Source organism: Pinus tabuliformis, chromosome 4_2, assembly GCF_031772625.1.
Source record: "Pinus tabuliformis cultivar Carrire ecotype Pingquan chromosome 4_2, CPIR1, whole genome shotgun sequence".
In the NCBI taxonomy this organism is placed as follows: Eukaryota; Viridiplantae; Streptophyta; class Pinopsida; order Pinales; family Pinaceae; genus Pinus; species Pinus tabuliformis.
Window position 1 is genome coordinate 92,931,727 of NC_142304.1, and position 6,994 is coordinate 92,938,720.

Sequence of the window (6,994 nt, forward strand, 5' to 3'; positions counted from 1 at the left end):
GGGTTAATGCTACCAATCCATCTCAGTGTTGGCGACATATTCAAGAGAAGTCATTTAGTTGAGAAACCACAATCCAGTTAATGCCTCATCCACTGCAATACCTTCAACCTTCATCTTTGATGACTGCCATTCCTGAACCTTGTGTCGTCAGATTGTTTTCATCTCCAGAAATCATTTTCTTTGTTTCGTGTCATAGATGTGGGATACATCAAGCCCTCCTTCGATGAGTCACGTCTTGTCAACATCAGCTCATTATCCAAGAAGTTGACTTAGAAACAGCCCTTTCAATACTTTGAAGCTTGCATGCTTCAATGGCAAGTTTCTCACTTTCGGCAATAGGTTGACATCAATCGCCTTTGACCAAAAGATTTTGCGCAGTGTTCGCCATCGGATCATATATTCATACCACGTGAATTGTACTATAGTACCTTGAGGGTCATTATCATTATCAGTGATTCCTCTTGTGTCTGTTAAAACCTCACATTATTGGCTGGTAATCAGGCGATGTATTTCCATGTTCGACTTCAGAACATCTCTTCACATGGATCAACTTATACGTCGGGCAAAGATTGAACAATTTTGAAGATCTCGAATCTAGTTCCATACATCCATGCTGCGATATATTCAGTGATATAAAAACATCAAATGTACAAAGATGCTGCACAGATGGTCATCTGAACCAAGGATGATGACTCTACATCTGAAGAATCACAAGCCTTCATCTACAGATGACTGTCTGATCTATGTACATGAAATGAATTGATAAAGCTAAGCATAGGAATGCCCGCCTCGGCTAGATCATCAAAAATTATATTATGATGATGTATTTTATCGTAACTTATGTAGGTCAGCTTCTAGTTCGAAACCTTGGATCCTCATGATAAAGCATTTCACCCGACATCAAGATCTACGACTTGATGCTTTAGGGGGAAATTGTTATAGACATATTTGGGCACTTCAACCCCAAACTTATATGTCAATAAACTAGGGCTCATCAACCCCTAAAAGAGTTGTTTTATACCCTAAAAGAACATGATCATCTAATTACATCATTCCCAAAAAGTTTCACGTAAGAAACCATCCAGAAATGGCCTAAACTAAACCATACTGATTGCTACACTGGCCAGGTGTGATGCATACTGAGTGGTACACTACTCAGGTGTGATGCATACTGATTAGGACTTCTATAGGGTGCGATAGGCGAGGATGGACAAATTTTTGAGATGGTTTGCTAGGTGGTTGCTCATGGGATCTTCTAGAAACTTCTCCTATGACACTTTCCTCTCTGAATTCACGCAGGGATGAGTAAGAGATCCAAGAAATATCCAAGTGGAACCAAATGTAACAAGTGTGTTGGGTCCCTATAATACTAGTGATTACCCCATTACTATTGTAGTTATATCCCTTATTAATATTTTTGTGCCCCTATTTCCCCCATATTGTTATTACTATGCCCCATAGAATCCCTCTATTGTTATTTTTGTGGCTTTATATTATTATTGTTAGGTCGACTAGATTATATTATGACTCCTTAGACTCCTATATATAGAAAGTAGGTTTTTTCATTTGAATCATCAAAGAATTGTTCATTCATGTAATGTAAAGGAGGTTTCCCCCTCAAAGAGGCTGAATTCTAGGGCGTTGATCTATCTTTTCTATCTTTTCTTGAGCCGGTTCATAACATTTGGTTTCAGAGCTTTGGATTCTAGGGTTTCGCTGCTCCAAACAGGTCATCGTGGAATTTTCACTATAACTTTTTTTCTGCGACATTTCAGAGGTTGCAAAAAACACCCATTTGAGAAGCAATCACGCTAAACATCGAGTCCAAATTTTAGAGCTTTTCGCGCTATATTTGCGGAGATATGATCTGAGGAAGTTGGTCTTTTTGCAGACTCCAGAATTACATTCCAAACAGGTAACCTGGGGAAAATCGTCATAAATTTCTTTCTAAGAATCGGATTGAAATCTCGTAAGAAGGTACAGAAAGAGGATGGACTGTAGTTCTTTTTTATATATTTTTCGGAGTCAAAGGTCGAAACAATGACATGTGACACTTCATACAAGTTCGCTCTACTAAACTAGTCTATAATCCAATTTGGATCAGACTAGTGGCATTGGAAAGAGGACACAGAAGGCTACTACATATCACAATTTTAGGACTAGATGATTCGAAATTACAGAGATACATTAGATTCAATATCAGGCTTCTACAAAGTGAAAAAAGATGTGTAGTTTTTTTTAAATTTCTGCATAAGCTTGGTTTGAAGGAATTCAAAGGGCATAGTAAAGCATTATTATCGGTAATTGATGCCCCGAGGAAAGAAAATGCAAACACCTAGTAAGAAACCTAAAAGATCTAGCATGACTTATGAAGAAGAGGAAGAAATGCAACATGATATAGAAAAATTATGAGACCAAGTGCAACAAGTGTCACTTGCACAAAAAGGAATAGAATCTAAGATGGATGGTTTAAAGAAAGATGTAGAAGCTAAGATGGATGGTTTAAAGAAAGGCATAGAAGCTAAGATGGACGATTTGAATATAGATTTGAAGACAGACATGGAAGAATTGAAGAAGTTGCTACAAGAAAGGGTCACTAATGGTGAAAGGGTAGTAAAGGAAACTCATGATGAGAACAAAAGAAATGTTAATCATGATTCCAAAGACTCTAATGTTGGATCGAAGACCCACCATATTCTAAAAATCGATATGAGGAAGTTTGATGGCAAGGATCCCGCAACATGGATATTATAGATGGAGCAATTCTTCGATTTCAATAATGTGAAAAACACACAAAAGGTACGTATGACAACTTTATATTTGGAACCAAATCAGTTTGTAAGGTATCAATGGATTTGCTCTCATAAACAATTTATCACTTGGGAAATTTTTACGGAAGAATTGATAGCACATTATGAGGATACAAAATGCAACACTTTTTTTAGCCAATTGATAAGTCTCAAACAAAAGGGTTCAATAATGGAGCACATTGAGGAGTTCCAAAAATTGAACATAAGGGTAAAACATATTCTAGAGGAGCATAGGATTGATGTTTTCATAGGGTCTTTAAAGGATAATATCCAACATGATGTTCGCCTTTGGGAACCTGATTCACTAGAGAAGGCATTCACGTTAGCAAGAAAAATGGAAAGCAAAATTATGGCAACCAGGAAGCATACCACTCACAACTATAAAGACGGAAGTATTGTTGCCCCTAGTCTTCCACAACCTGTAAGGTTGACACCACAACAATTGGAAGAAAAAAAAGCAAAAGGGCTTTGTTACAGTTGTGATAGCAAATACACTAAAGGTCATAAGTGTGCTGAGAAGAAATTATTCTACATAGATTGTGAAGAGGAAGAAGAAAAGGAGCAAGAAAGGTCAAAAGAAGAGGATATGCTTCAGGAACAAAGCCTAGATGAAGAAAAAATAAATCTGACCATATCTTGTAATGCATTGGCAAGAATTACCACACCTCAAACCATCAAGATAGAAGGACAAGTCAAGAAGAAAAAGGTAATAGTGTTGATTGATTCAGGAAGCACCCACAATTTTATTCATTGTAAGGTAGCAAAAGAATTGAATTGCTTCCTATATCCAGCACCAGAGTGTCAAGTGATGATTGCAAATGGAGGAATAATAAATTGCTCTGGAAAGTGCCATACTATCAAGCTATCCATGGGAGAATATGTATTGACTAGCCCAATTCTTTCCATTCCAATGGGAGGTGCTGATGTTGTACTAGGAGTCTAATGGCTACAATCCTTGGGTACAATAGCTTTTAATTTTCAAGAACTTTTCATCAAATTTTCTATGGAAGGAAAGGAAGTTGAAATAAGGGGTATTGCAGGGAAACCAGGAAAGATAATCAGCTCTAATGGTATGACAAAGCTTCTAAAAAAGGAGCAAAGAGGTGTAATTGCACAATTATGTTTGCTAGATGTTTCCACATCGAAATCATCTATTTCTCCAAAAAGTCCTGGACAATCATTCCAAGGTATTTGAGACTCCCAAAGGTCTCCCACATATGCGTGATCATGATCATGCTATTCATATGATTCCAGGAAGTGGTCCTCCAAACATTAGGCCGTACAGATATCCCTATGTCCAAAAGAGTGAAATTGAATGTATGGTTGTAGAAATGTTAGAGGCTGGTATAATTCAACCGAGTCAAAGTTCTTTCTCTGCTCCAGTAGTATTGGTGAACAAGAAGGATGGATCATGGTGCATGTGTCTGGATTATAGGGAGCTCAACAAGCTCACTATTAAAGATAAGTTCCCCATTCCTGTCATTGATGAATTACTGGATGAATTGCATGGATCAATTTACTTCACCAAGTTGGATCTTCGTTCAGGATATCATCAAATCAGAATGAAGACTGAAGACATTCCGAAAAAAGAATTTAGAACTCATGAGGGTCATTATGAATTTTTGGTCGTGCCTTTTGGCCTTACCAATGCACCTTCAACATTTCAAGGTTTGATGAATTCAATTTTCAAACCATTCCTTAGAAAATTTGTGTTAGTATTTTTTGATGATATACTAATCTACAACAAGTCTTGGAAGGATCATGTTGAACATGTTGACAGGGTGCTACAACTATTGGAGGAGAAACAATTATATGCAAAAAGATCCAAATGTTTCTTTGGAGTCCAGGAGGTGGAATATCTGGGTTATATTATATCTCATGAAGGAGTTAAGGTAGACCCTAGAAAAATTAAAGCCATTAAGGAATGGAAAATCCCCACATCCATAAAGCATCTGCGAGGATTTCTCTGGTTGACATGGTATTATTGCAAGCTTGTTAAGAATTATGGGAGAATAGCAGCACCTCTAACAACATTATTGAAGAAAGATGCATTTTCATGGACTCCGGAAGCAACAAAGGCCTTTGAACATCTTAAAGAGGCAATGTGCCAAGCATCGGTCTTAGCTACACTAGACTTCACAAAAGCCTTTATTGTGGAATGTGATTATTTAGGAAATGGAATTGGTGTTGTTCTAATGCAAGGTGAAAGACCCATTGCTTTTGAAAGTTGTCCAATCAAGGGAAAGTTTTTAAGCAAATCTATTTATGAGAAGGAAATGTTGGCAATACTCCATGCACTTAAGAAATGGCGACCCTACCTAATAGGAAGACACTTCAAGGTAAAAACAGATCATGATAGCCTTAAATACTTTTTAGAACAAAGATTATCCTCTGAAGAGCAACAAAAGTGGGTCACAAAGATGTTGGGCTATGACTTTAAAATCATCTACAAAAAAGGGAAGAAAAATGTGGTGGCAGATGCACTCTCAAGAAAGGATGAGGATGTGGAAGCATTGTTGTGCGCCATTTCTATTATCCAACCAGATTGGATAAATGAAGCAAGGGAGGAATTGAAGAATGACAAAGAAGTGTGGGCACTTATTCGAAAGTTACAACAATATTCCAGTACGTCTGATACATTTAGCTGGCAAAATGATTCGTTATGGTACAAAGATCGCTTATACCTCTGTAAGAATTCCCAGCTAAAACAAAAGATTCTTATGTAATTTCACACTTCTCCCTTAGGAGGGCACTCAGGATTTTTAAAAACTTACCACAGGGTTAAGAAGGAATTTTTTTGGGATGGCCTTAAATCAGATATTCAAAAGTTTGTGGCGGAATGTTTGGTTTGCCAACAAAATAAAGTTGAAACAATTAAGACACCGGGTCTATTACAACCTTTATCCATTCCAAGCCAATGTTGGGACGAGGTTTCAATGGATTTTATCACAGGTTTACCCAAGTCTAAGGGAAAGAGTGTCATCATGGTGGTAGTTGATAGACATACCAAGTATGCACACTTTTGTGCATTATCACATCCATTTAAAGCCAGTACAGTTTCTACTGCATTTATGGAAACAATTCAAAAGCTACATGGAAACCCAAATATTATTGTAAGTGACAGAGATCCCATTTTCACTGGAAATTTTTGGACATAATTATTTTCTTGTTTTGGTACTCAGTTAGCTCATAGCTCATCTTATCATCCTCAATCTTATGGGCAAACTGAGATAGTAAACAAATGTTTGGAAGGATATCTTCGTTTCTTTGTATCTGATAAACAGACACAATGGGTCAAATGGTTGCCTCTTGCTGAATGGTGGTATAGCACTTCCTTCCATACAGCAACAAAAATGACCCCATTTATGGCACTTTATGGGTATCAACCACCATCCATCACATCATATTTAAGAGAAAATTCTAAGGTTCAGGTAGTGGAACATCACATTGAACATCAACAACAAGTCCTCCAACTCTTAAAGGATAACCTCGTGTTGGCACATAATAGAATGAAACAACAGGCAGATCAACATCGCAGTGAAAGAAGTTTTGATGTAGCTGATTGGGTATTCCTATGGATACAACCATATAAGCAAATGTCCCTCAAGCAAGCTAAGAAGGACAATAGATTATCACCAAAGTATTATGGTTCATACAAGGTGTTGCAAAAGATTGGTACTATGGCATACAAATTGGAGCTTCCTGCAGCTTCTCGATTGCACCCAGTTTTCCATGTTTCATGTTTAAAGAAGGTTATAGGCGACAAGCTCCCAGTTCAAACAATATTGCCAAAACTTGATGAGGAAGGAAAAATTATATTGGAACCGGAATCAGTCACAGAAACAAGAACTCGACAGCTACGAAATCGATCAATTTCAGAGTATCTTATCAAGTGGAAGAACTTATCCACTGAAGATTCCACATGGGAGGATGAGAATTTTACGCAGAAGTATCAAGAACTACTCAAGCATTGAGGACAACACTTTTTTGAAGGAGAGGGGCATGTTGGGTCCCTATAATACTAGTGATTACCCCATTACTTTTGTAGTTATACCCCTTATTAATATTGTTGTGCCCCTCTTGCCCCCATATTGTTATTACTGTGCCCCATAGAATCCCTCTATTGTTATTTTTGGGGCTTTATATTATTATTGTTAGGTTGGCTAGATTATATTGTGACTCCT